The sequence below is a fragment of the Ochotona curzoniae genome, unplaced genomic scaffold (genome assembly GCF_017591425.1).
Source record: "Ochotona curzoniae isolate NIBS_2020 unplaced genomic scaffold, NIBS_Ocur_1.0 scaffold_3208, whole genome shotgun sequence".
Taxonomy (NCBI): Eukaryota; Metazoa; Chordata; class Mammalia; order Lagomorpha; family Ochotonidae; genus Ochotona; species Ochotona curzoniae.
Window position 1 is genome coordinate 10,408,727 of NW_024467106.1, and position 12,385 is coordinate 10,421,111.

General features: G+C 46.9%; 1 protein-coding gene across 2 annotated transcripts in view; it reads left to right on the plus strand.

The window, feature by feature from the left end:
- The first annotated feature begins 3,171 nt into the window (after window positions 1–3,171).
- The window catches only part of RAB14 (RAB14, member RAS oncogene family), a 30,209-nt gene continuing 20,995 nt past the window's right edge, over window positions 3,172–12,385 (plus strand). Inside the window, exon 1 of one of the 2 annotated variants that reach the window (XM_040963684.1) lies at window positions 3,172–3,401. The gene's annotated coding sequence lies outside the window, so the exon portion shown is untranslated. The remainder of the gene's footprint in view (window positions 3,402–12,385) is intronic. The other variant, XM_040963685.1, reaches the window with a different exon arrangement.

A 12,385-nucleotide genomic window follows, 5' to 3' on the forward strand; every position in this document is an offset into this window, starting at 1 on the left:
TGCTGGACTCAGAACCCTAACAAGAAAAAAGAGAAGACAGAACAGGTCAACCAACCATCTCAGCTATGATGGACTAAGTCAATCAGTGGATTTTTCAAAGACCTCATAGTGCTTGGAGTGGCAAGAATGGCAGTGATTCATAACTGTTGAAATATCAAAACCATGTGAGCAAGAACCTCAGAGCATGCCCTACATCTGGAACCTGGGGAGGGTGGGAAATTGGGTGGGCCTTCTCCCTTCATACCCCCCCTTAAAACATGAAGGAAACAATATGGAAAAATACTAGTCTTATCCACTTTCCTGTAGCCCTTGAACCTTTGTACCCCAATTAACTATGTAAAGATTGTCAAAATAAAAAAATAAATTAAAAAAAAAGAAATGAAAGAAAAGAAAAACACATACCCTGGAGGTCTTTAACGGAAGCCATCCTGGGGGCTTGTCTGCGTCCTCTGCCTGTGTTTCATCAGTCCTGCCGATTCTCACCTACATGACAGTAGACGTGTGTTGCCTTGTTTTTTTGTTTGGTTTTGCTTTGTTTTGATTCATAAAACATGAATAGAGAGTTGACTTTGTGGGGACGTGGTGTGAATTTTAGGACAGCTCCTGGCATACAATAACTGTTCAAGAACTATCCCTAAACATAGTCATTCCAACTCAAGTGACAGTTGAATCCACAGAAACGTTCTAGTCACACTTAATTTTGTCCCTGGACACAAGTAATGACAACGGTGCACAACTTTCTCCTTTATTTACCACAGGCAAAGTTTTTGGTTTCAAAACGTTAAGTGTGGCAGTGTTCTTTCACCACCACCACCGTCAGAGGCAGGGCCTGGGTGCTTTTGAGATTCGGTTTCAGCCGTAGCCCACTGCCCTGGCCGAGAAAGGCATCACTGTTGGAGGTGGAACAGATGTGACCGCTGCTTTACAATAGCTGCTGCAGATGGCCCTCGGCTGCGACAGCCTTGCAGTGGCGTCCATGAAGTCACCAAGGCTTCAGGCAGCAAGCCCATTACTCTGTGCTTGCCTCTAACCATAGTTGAGTCTAGGTGTGTCAAGCTGGGGGAGGCCCTGTGTGCTGGCCACCAGATCTGCTCCATTAAGCTTGAGGACAACAGGAAACCTGGGGACCAAGAAGGGAAATCCCAGAAAGTGGTTGACTACAGTTGTGTGGTGGTTAAGGTCTCCTGCAAAAAATTTTAAGCCAAGAATGTCATTGAAAAATACTTCAAATGCAAGACATGAACAAATAAAAAAGAAAAAAAAAAACCCCGATGTAGCCACAAATTGTACTTACTAAAGAATATGGGAACAGAAGAACAGATCTCCACAGGAGGGTTTTGTTTTTGTTTTTAGCATTTTACAAACTTTATTGAGGTCAGCATGATGGCTCCACAGGCTAATCCTCACCCTAAAGTGCTGACATTCCATATGGCCGCTAGTTCTAGTCCCAGCTGCTCTACTTCTGATTCAGCTCCCTGGGTTGCGGACTGGGAAGGCAGGGGAGCATGGTTCAGGTCCTTGGGCCCTTGTATCCACGTGGGAGATCCAGGAGAGGCTCCTGGCTCCTTGCTTCAAATCTACTCAACTCTAACCATTGAGTCCATTTGGGGATTGAACCAGTAAAAGGAAGATCTCTGCTTTTCCTTCTCTCTGTAAATCTGCCTCCCAAATAAATACATCTTTCTTTTTTTTAAAAAAAAAATATTTATTTGAAAGGCAGAGAGAGAAGAGAGACTTATTAACCACCGCTTTACTCTCCAAAGGCCTTCAGAAGCGAAGATTGCGCGAGGTCAAACTGGGAATTCAATCTGGGTCTCTCACACGGTTGAGCCTTCACCTGCCACCTCCGAGGGCGTGCAGCAGCAGGAAGGTGGAATTGGGACCCTAGCTGGGACTTGAGCCCTACCACCCTGACAGGTGACGCAGGCATCTGAAGCATTGAACAGCTGCTCCTGGAAGGGATTTCAATTACTTTACATCAGATTATCACATAATAATCACTCCCATTTGAACTTTTATTATACGCCAGGTATTCTGCATACAATCTTTAAACATCACAAGGATCCATGAGAGACATTCTGTTGAAGACCAAGGAAGGTGCTGAGAAATTAAGTGACAAGCCTGTTAGTACTAGGTTGCACAAGAGTGATTCATACCCAAATCTTTCTGAAAACAGTATCTGTAAATTCCCATACACTTTCCCAGTGGAGTGTCATTTGCTCAGCGCAGAACTAGCCTATGCAAGTTCCTGAATGCCAAGAGCAAGCTTAAATGTCATTTTGCAGGTAGAGTGAGGTGGGCTTGTGTTATCCATGAGGCAAAGTTGGCATTGTCACTACAGCTCCAGGACGTATTGGGTCGCACACAAGTACAAGGTACTTAGATTGGAAAAAAAAAAGAGTGTACACCCAACAAAGTTTTACCAGTTATGCTTATCTCTGTACCGATACAGGCGTCAAATATAAATTAAGTATACATAAATAGACCTGTATCCACTATCAACAAAAGTGCCCAGAATCCAAGAAACTTCTAAGGTATGGCCAGCTTTCAGGAGCCGTGACACAGTAGGCCAGGTTGCAATCTGGGAGGTGGTGGACAAACTGCAATTAATGCCAGTTTGCACTGCCCCGCCAAAGGCACCCTCAAATCAAGGTTAAGTGGGAGAGGTGAAACACGGCCCGGTGAGTTAACCGATTCAGCCTCAGGGAGGCCACTGATAAAACGTGTTATGTACCTCCCAGGTTCACTAAGAACGTGTGGAAAGAATGCAGTAAACAGGTCCTTAACATTGGCAAGTTTGCTGTAAGGTTTCCGTAACGGGAAGTTGTTAGCATTCAAAATAGTTACAAAAAAAAAGTCTTCGACAGCAACAAGCCAAATCCCCCAACCAGCAACACCCGACCAGCTCTCCGCCAACCTGCGCAAGTAACTTCCCCAGGAGCGAGGACACGCGACTGCGCTTGCGCACAGCCGCTTTCCCCCGCCCCTAGAGGCACGAGGGCCAGTGGGGCGGGCCTCGGTGCCGGCGCAACCAATCCGCAGGGGCAGCGTGAGGAAGGGGCGTGGCTAGCAGCCCAGCCTCGGCCACCTTCTTCCGGGCTCCGCCGCTGCGCGCGCACCTTCCCACCCCCCGTCTTTTGTGGTCCGGCCCATTGCGAGGGTGACAGGAAACCCTGTGCAGGGAGCGCCGCCATCTTGGACCAGCCCGAGGAAGATCCTGAGGGAGCCGCTGGTGCCGCTGCCGCCGCCGGCGCGTCTGCACCCCTCGGCCAGCCCGCCCGCCTGTCGGGGCCTCGGCCGACCGCCCCCGCCCCGCCTGCCGCTGCGGCCGCCCTCGTCTTCCTCGTCCTGACGCTCCCCCTCCCGCCCGGAAAGCTGCCCAGCCACCAGCAACCCCCCAGGTAACCCCAGGCCCTTCCGCAGCGTCTGTGCGGCCGCGGCCTGCAGGCCCGATCCTCCCGAGGAGCCAGGGTCCGGGGTAGGGGAACGGCGGCGGGCGGGCGGGCGGAGCCCCCGGCCAGGCCCTGTCAGGACAGGACCGCGGTGCGGAGGCGTGCCCAGCCCCGCCGGCCACCCGAGGCCTCCGTCAGGGTGGGCAGGGGCGCGTCCCCCGCAGGCCGCCCCCCGAGCCCAGGCCGCGGCGTCCTCCGCTCGGTCCGTTCCCGTAGGCCGCGGCGAGCCCCGAGGACAAAAGGCAGCACCTCGGGCCAGCGTCGCTGCCCTTGTGGCGGGGGGGGCCGGAGGTGTGCTTGCCATGCTGTGGTTTTGGGGGGCCGTCCCGTCGGGCCCCGAACCTACCTTAGCCTGTGGGCGTCGAGAGGGAGGGCGTGCACCGGGCGGGGCGCGGATGGGGTGTACACACACACACACACACACACACACACACACACGGCCCTTCGGAGCCTGGTGATCTCGGCGTTAGGAAACAGAGAAGTTGTGAGGCGGGCTGGGGTTCCAGACACGACCGCTTTGGACTACAGCTGCATTCCTGCTCTTGCCCGTTGGCCCTGGGTGACAGCTGATGTCCCCGTGACAGCCTCCGGGGAGCCCCGGGGCTGTCAGACACCCCCCTGGAGCACGCCTGGCGGGATTAACCTCGTACCTGGTGGGGTACCCGGGTACCTGGTGGGTACCTGGTGGGTGAAGCGGGCAGGTGTACTGGTGGGGTCGGAGCCCTGGTTGAAAGTACCGCCCCGGTTACAGTTGCTTGCGTTACTGTCCCTGCTGCCTTTTGGTTATGCGTGCTTAACCTTAAGCCCAACATCCAAACCTGTTTCCTCCAAGCCTTTCCAAAACACATTTTTTTTTTCCCCTGCGAGTTGTGTAGAGGCGGTTTTAGTTGGTCATGTCTTGGAAAGTAATGGTTCAACGTTTTGGAGTCCTCGGGCTCTCACCGCCACTTCCTAGTTGGTTAAAGTGACCTTATGCAAGTTACTTCAGTGCTGAGGGGCGGGGGATGGTTGTGCTGCATTTTGAGAGTTGTTTTGAGGATTCAGCGGTATTCAGAGAGCTCCTAGACATCGCATGCCATGTCGATTTTGCCCGCAGAAGTGCTTGGCCAGTGCTGGGTGTTCAATGGATGTTGCCGGGCTTTGGCCTTGGGCCGGGGTCTGTATCCCAGCTCTGTGATAGTGTCACTGGAGCCGTATCACCTTGCTGACTGGCTTCTTTATTTGTATAACATTTTTGAGATTAGCGATTATAAAGGAGCTGGTAATAGTAGACATAGCTGTGGTCAGATGTGAAAAAATAGCATTCTAATAGTTACTAAGAAAACTTGGAATTAAGTCTACATTTTAAAAAGTTTTTGTATTAAAATTTATATTTGGTGATAATTTCTATTTGCCACAAAAGTTAGTGTTTCACAACAGATATTTTTCAGTTTCAGATAGTTTTGTAGAATTGTAGTATTAGTGGAATAAACTTGGTTAAGGCATTAAATTGTCAAAAGTAAGACTAGAGAGAAATACATTTAAAAAAAAACCCTTTGAATATTTTTATGTGCTTAAAAATGCTAGGTGTGGATGGAAGCACTAATTTACAGATAAAGGCTGGAGGTGCCGTTTTAAAGCAAGCTTTGCATTCTGGACAACTTTAAACAAATAAATCTTACACACAGTCTTAACATGTCCATCAGCCAATGTTAACAGCATTCTTGCTTCATTTTTATAAACCTGTCTTTTCCCTGCCAAATTATTTTGAAGCAAGTCTCATCTCTAAACTTTTTACTTGTTACTAACCTTCTTAACTCCAGTAGTATAATCACAGTTTTCTGGGGTGAGGGAGAAAGTGCAGGATTGGTGTTAAATATTTTTTCTTGTATTAACAGAGGTGCATACTAGCATAATTAGCTGGAAGTTTTTGCTTTCCTCTTGACACATTAGGTAGTCTATTTTTTCTTATCTACATTATTAGTTTAGTAAAAGTATGACGTTAAATGTTTTGCCAAAAATGTTTTTTTAAAAGTGGCACCCTGAAGTGAGTGGATCATTTTCAGAGATTGTGCTACTGTTGAGGAGAGGAAATTGACTACTCCTCTTGATGAAGTAAGATTATCAGATGGCTTACTGAAGTTTTGTGTTTTATCTGCCTGGGAAATGAAGTGTCATTCCATTTTAGTGGGCTTGGGAGCAAGTTAGAATGCTTCTGTTAAGGCTGAGAAGACATCATTTTGATTGTTACTATAGTCTGGTACTATGGAGTTAAACCATAAAAGAACTGAAAAAGTCCTCTATTATTGGGTATTGTTTTTTTATTTTGAGGTCAGTCATATGATAGGCTTCATATGATGCTTCTCATGTTGTTGTTAAATGGGGAAATGTGTTGGAAATGTTAAAAGTTGGATTGTTTTTGTTTCATTATTAAACTGGTTTGCATGTTGGAGGTATAGCAACAAAATACTCTGTTTATCAGTCCCTTGCTTTGTGCCTTTTGTTAGTTTAGAACATGCTGTGAAATTTCAGAATTTAGGCATTTACTTATGTGTATGAATCATTTTCTTTTTTTTTTAAAGACTTATTTTATTTTCTTTACAAAGTCAGATATATAGAGAGGAGGAGAGACAGAGAGGAAGATCTTCCATCCAATGATTCACTCCCCAAATGAGCACAACGGCCGGTGCTGTGCCGATCCGAAGCTAGGAGTCAGGAGCTTGTTCCAGGTCTCCCACATGGGTGCAGAGTCCCAGGGCTTTGGGCCGTCCTTGACTGCTTTCCCAGGCCACAAGCAGGGAGTTGGATGGGAAGTGGAGCTGCCAGGATTAGAACTGGCGCCCATATGGGATCCCGGCGCGTTCAAGGCGAGGACTTAAGCCACTAGGCCACGGTGCCAGGCCCTGTATATATCGTTTTCTTCAGGAAGGTGTCCAGTAAGTGGAGACATTGCATTTCTGTTCATGGCATAAGAAATGATTAGTGTTTAATAAATAGTGAGTAACCAGTTAGCTCCTGATTATATTGGCCTGGAAACAGATCTGTGATTTTATTAAGTAGAAAAAAAGATGTTGCATTGCAGAGTCTTAGCACTTTCTCATTACAGTAAATGAGTCCAAGGATGTGTGAAGTTAGTAATTGCATTCTTTTTTTTACTCTTAACCCATGCATTAGGTTTTCATAGTTGGGTGGTTATTTCATATTACATACATCCTAGGGTTGAAGTGTATGTATTTAAAAATGGCATGATATTGTGTAAAAACTTTGCACTGTTTTTTTTTTTTAAGATTTATTTATTTATTTTTATTGGAAAATCACATATACAGAGAGCAACTGCAACTGCCAGAGCTGAACCGATCTGAAGCCAGGAGCCAGGAGCTTATTCCAGGTTTCCCACCAAGTCTTTGGACTGTCCTCGACTGGTTTCTCAGGCCACAGGCGGGGCTGGATGGGAAGCGGGGCCTCTGGGACAGGAGGATCTCAATGTGTACAAGGCAAGGACTTTAGCAGCTAGGCCACCATGCCAGGCCCACCATCCTTTTTTAATATGAGAACTGTGGACGTATTTGCAAAGTTAATACATATAGAAACAAATATATTTTAAACTAAATTTCTATTCTTTTTTTTTTTTCATTGGAAAGGCGGATATACAGAGAGGAGAGACAGAGAGGAAGATCTTCCGTCCGATGATTCACTCCCCAAGTGAGCACAACGGCCGATGCTATGCCGATCCGAAGCCAGGAGCCTCTTCCGGGTCTCCCACATGGGTGCAGGGTCCCAAAGCTTTGGGCCGTCCTCGACTGCTTTCCCAGGCCACAGGCAGGGAGCTGGAAGGGAAGCGGGGCTGCCGGGATTAGAACCGGCGCCCATATGGGATCCCGGGCGTGCAAGGCGAGGACCTTTAACCACTTGCGCCACCGCGCCGGGCCCTAAATTTCTATTCTTTCATGATATAGCTTATTTTATTCATTTTCCTTTTGGACCGGAATGTAGATTACTTATAGATTGTTGAAGTAAAAATGGTGCATTAACTCCTGTACCCTTATGGACTGAATTTTTTACAATTCTATGGAATACTTGTAAGTGTATTTTTGAGCCAAAAGATGATTTAGAATTTGTTTGTTTTTGAGAGAGCTCTTGTGGGAGAGCAAGGTTCCCATTCATTGGGTCACGCCCCAGGTGCCTACACTGGCCGGGGGTGGGCCAGACCAGTGCGAGGAGTCAGGAATTCAGTCCAGATCTGTGAGGTGACAGTATTGAACGGCTTCACCATGAGCAGGTATCTGCCAGGGTGGGCTGAATTGGAAGCAAAACTGAGACTCAGCTCCGGGCACTCCAGTGTGGACTGTGGGTGCCCCAGCAAACATTTCAATCACTATGTCCAACTCCTTGCAACTAGTTTGGATTATTTTTAGGTAAGCCAGTTACTTTGAAATTTCTTGAATCCTCAAGCAGTGTGTGTGAAGAGATTTACCTTTGTATCTGGACCTACACATTTTAGAATGAGGCATTTACTTGTGTGTGTTATCTTCTTTGTCAAGGTGTCTTGTAAATGTAGATACTGTGTTCTGTTCATGACACAGCACTGGTTAGTGTTTAGTATATGTTAAACCATTTAGATCCTAACTATATTGGCCTGGAAATCGATCTGTGACTTTGTTACATTTTAAAAAAGAGTGTTTTGCAGAGTTTTGAGCAGTGACATACCTCATTTTAAAATATACTTCTTGGGCCCAGCGTGGTAGCTCAGTGGCTCGCCTTGAACGCGCTGGGATCCATATGGGTGCCGATTCTAATCCCAACAGCCCCACTTCCCATCCAACTCTCTGTGGCCTGGGAAAGTAGTCGAGGACAGCCCAAGGCCTTGGGACCCTGCACCCACTTGGGAGACCTGGAAGAGGCTCCAGGCTCCTGGCTTCAGATCAGCTCAGCTCCAACCACTGCGGTAACTTGGGGAGTGAATCATTGGATGAAAGATCTTCCTCTGTCTCTTCTCCTTTCTGTATATCTGCCTTTCTAATAAAAATAAATAATTTTTGAAAATAAATAAATAAATCTTTAAAAATACACTTCTTACCTTTGGCAGTGGTATGTTTCATGTTCAGGAGATGAGATTGAGAAATACTTTGTTAAAAGCAACTTAAGCATAGTTCATTTTTTAAAGGCATAGTTCATATTTAAAAGGGCTTGCTTGAATACAGTTAATGTTAAATATGTATCTAGTAAACATTTCTTTGGACACCCAGCAAGTTCATGGCTTATTTTTTTTTTAAGATTTATTTGTTTTTATTGGAAAGTCATACTTACAGAGATGAGAGACAGAGAGCTTCCGGAATCCCCTTCCAGAAAGCTGGTTGAGTCTTGGCTGCTCCACTTCCCAAAACTCGAGCTTCCTGCAAATACAGCTGGGAAAGCAGCAGATGACAGCCCGAGCCACAAAGTTACCGGCTCCAGGTTTCAGCTGGGCCTGCCCTGACTGCTGTGGCACTGGCCAAGTGACCCAAAGCATGAGGACTGTGCTTTTGCTTTCTGCTGTTTGGCTTTTCTAATACCTGAATCAATATTTTACTAAAAATCAGCTATGGGGCCCAGCACAGCAGCCTAGTGGCTAAAGTCCTCGCCTTACATGTACCAGGATCCCATATGGACACCAGTTTGTATCCTAGCTGCTCCACTTCCCATCCAGCTCCCTGCTTGTGGCCTGGGAAAGCAGTTGAGGACGGCCTAAAGCCTTGGAACCCTGCACCTGCCATTACAGAAGGTGACTCAGAACTGAATTGTACCTGCCTTATGTGTACTATGCAGTATTATTACCCTTCTGAGTAAAATTTTCTTCCTTCTTAGACTTTTTTTTTTGCCCTTATCAGTCTTGTGCTGTGTGTGTGTGCGTGCCTATATTGTTGATTTAAAGATTTATTTATTTGAAAGACAGTGACAAGAGAGGGAAAGACAGATCTTGCATCTGCTAGTTCACTTTCCAAATGCTCATCAACCTTCGGGGTTAGGTCAGGCCAAGGTTAGAAGCCAGGACTCTGTCCTGAACTCCATCCTGGTCTCTGGCTCACCATCTGCTGCTTCTCAGACACATTAAGTGGACACAGATCGGGAGCAGAGTGGCCAGGGCCTGAGTTAGGCACTGTGAGCCGGCTTACCCCACTGCCATAACGCCTGCCCCTGGCGGGGCTCTCGATATACCTCGGCAAAGTCATGGTCTTTAGAAGCAGACATTGCTTCAGGTTCTACTTTTGTCATGTACTAATTTTGCAGTTCTGGCCAAATTTGTGCATTTTTCCAAACTTCAGTTATTTTCCATTTTTTGTGTGAACATAAAGCTTCAGAGTTGTAAGGATTATGTAAGACAGTAAAGTGGTGCTTTACATTACATGTTTTAACTTTTCCTTTTAAAATTTATTTTTATATGAAAGGCAGAGCCGCAGAGAAGAGAAACCACAAGTGGTTCTCCATCTGCTAGTGCTAGTTCATTCCCCAAACTATTGCAACAGCCAGAGCTGAGCTAATCTGAAGTTGGGAGATCCCTTGAAATCTCCCACATGGGGGAACCCAAGGACCTGAGTCATGTTCTGCAGTTCTCCCAGGCCACAAGCTGGGAGCCAGATTGGAAGCAGAGCAGCCTGGATACAAATCAAATTGGCACACATATGGGATACTGGCACCACAGACAGGCCTTATCTACTATACCATCTGATCACATTGCATCCTTTAACTGTAAATATTTAATACTTGTTCAGCATGTTATATTAGAACTCACTGAGATGTCTTGTGTTTTAAACCACTGCTATAGACCTTCATGGTGCATCTTGTAACCAGGAACAGGGAGGTGGGAGGATGGTAGTGGTTAAGAGGAGTCTGTGGGCCTGGGTGGTGGCCTAGTGGCTAAAGTCCTTGCCTTGAACATGCCAGGATTCCATATGGGTGCCAGTACTAATCCCAACAGCCCCACTTCCCATGCAGCTCCCTGCTTGTGGCCTGAGAAAGCTGTCGAGGATGGGAAGTGGGCCTTGGGACACTGCACCTGCATGGGAGACCTGGAAGAAGTTCCTGGATCCTGGCTTAGGATTGGTGCAGCACCAGCATTGTGCTCACTTGGGGAGTGAATCATTGGATGGAAGATCTTCCTCTCTGTATGTCTGACTTTCCAATAAAAATAAATAAATCTTAAAAAAAGAAAAAAAATAGGAGTCTTTGTAGTACTGATGTGACCATTTAAGCTGTGTGACTTTAGCATGTTACTTATGGATTGAGTGAATTCCCTCCTTTGTAAAATGGAGCTAATAATAGCTATTGTGCAAATAGTGGTAAGATTTAATGAAATTGCAAGTATTTAACACCCTTTCTTGCGTGTTAAGTACCCAGCAGATAATAACTATAACTGTTGTTTTATTAGTTTATAAGTTGGTCATCCTGTGTTCAGTGCCAGTTGTTTGAAATATAGTTCTGCTTTAAAAATTTTTTTCTTGTTAATATTGTTTATGATAGTTGAGGTACATGCCCTAATCTTAACTCTGACAAGGGTGGGGAGGGTCAGGTTAAAGGAAGGGTTGGGTAGGACATGTATTCTAGGGTTTGTTTTTTTTTTTACCCCCGTTGTGTCTGCAAAGGGGAGAGGGAGGGGCCACTCCTTGCAGTCAAACTACATCGGCACCTGGGCATGGGGACTAGTCATTTGATGATTCTTAGAGATCCCATATGGGGAAGAATGTTCTGAGGGTGTTACTTGAGTGGTTTTGATAGTTCTGAGAAGTTGTTGACTCTGTTTTCAGGGCTAAGAAGAATCTTTCCAAGGTCTGTTGGTTGACAAAGTCCATGTTAGATAAAGTCCACGTTAGTGCATTCACAGACATAGGATCATGCAAAGTTTGGCCAGAATTGCCCAAACCTGTTCTGCTTTCCCTCTTCTGATGAGACGGTCGACATCCCCTGCTGGCCTAAATGAGCTAGCCATCATGTCCCACATGTATATCTGGGCATGCTGTCCACTACACAGTCATCATCTGACTCCAAGGTTAAACTGTATGTCCTGTGATTTTTCCCTGTGATCTAGGTCTGAGTCCAGCAGTCCAGTCAGGGAGTTCCCTAAGAAACATTTCCTGGGGTGACTTCAGACTTGACTCTTGTCTATACCAGCCAGGGCAGGGTCAGGTGCAGTCTGTTACCTGCACCAGCTAATGCACATATTGGTGGATGCAACTGCTTGGTCAGTTCCACCCAAGCCTCACATCCCATGTGAACTGGAAGGTGCTACTGCCCAACTCGCTGCACATCTGGTCCTCATGCACACCAGTGGGTGTTAGGGCAAGGTCAGAATGACTCTCAGTTACTCCCACCAGGCCTGCCCCAGCCCTGGATTTTGTGCTTGCCAGCCTCTGCTGCAGCCCCGCCTGTATCCCATCTGGCTCTCATGCACACCCTTGAGTGCTGTGGCTTAGCTCAGCCCACCCATTCCTCTGACCTGGCCCTCATGTATGTCAATAGATGCTACCATCTTGTCCAGCGTGGCCCACCATCAGCCCTGGTTCTTGCATTCATCATTGGTATGTACAGCCAAGCAGGAGAGTGCCCAGAGCTGCCCTAGGCGTCTTCCTAGCCCCGAATCTTGCATGTATCAGGGGTATTGTGGTCTAGCCTGACCTGGCCTGCATCCAGTCCCAGCACTTTCCAGCTGGTGCTGTTGCCTAGCTTGCCTGCACCCATTCTGGCTCTCCTGCACATCAGTAGCTGTAGCAGCCTGGCCCAGCCTGGCCCAGCTCCAGTCCCAGTTCTCACTCTTACTAGTAGAAGCAGTAGCTCAATAAGGGAATCCTCCAAGTTCTGCTAGCAGGTGTACTCCCAACCCTGGGCCCAGTTTGAGATGGCCACCTCCCATGTCTTGGTATTTGCCAGCAGGTACTACAGCCTGACTCCACCCGGCCAGGTCCCACTCCCAGCTCTCACTA